Raw genomic sequence first — 522 nt, 5'->3', positions numbered from 1 at the left:
GGAGGTCCAGCTAGTCCATCCTAAGAGAGATCAGTCCTGTGTGTTCACTGGAAGGACTTATGCTCAAACTGAAACTCCAATACTTTGGCCACCTCATGCAAAGAGTTGACTCATTGGAAAAGACTCTGATGCTGGGAGGGATTGGGGGCAGGAGGAGAAGGGGACGACAGAGAATGAGATGGCTGGATGGCATCACTGACTCGATGGACGTGAGTTTGAGTGGACTCCGGGAGTTGGTGATGGACAGGGAGGCCTGGCGTGCTGTGATTCATGGGGTCGCAAAGAATTAGACACGATTGAGTGACTGAACTGAACTGAACTGAGGGAGTGCTCAGAGCAGTACTTGAGATGTGTTAAAAGACACTGAGTTTGATCAACTCTCTCTAGAATCATTATGAATTGAAAAAATGTCAATGGGCAAAAAGAAAAGTGTTCTTTGTAACTTGTGAAAAATGCCAGTCCAGGTTCGATGCAGGATACAGGATGCTTGGGGTTGGTGCACTGGGATGACCCAGAGGGATG

The sequence above is a fragment of the Bison bison genome, unplaced genomic scaffold, assembly GCF_000754665.1.
Source record: "Bison bison bison isolate TAMUID 2011002044 unplaced genomic scaffold, Bison_UMD1.0 scf7180017856908, whole genome shotgun sequence".
NCBI lineage: Eukaryota > Metazoa > Chordata > Mammalia > Artiodactyla > Bovidae > Bison > Bison bison.
This window is presented reverse-complemented; position numbering follows the sequence as displayed.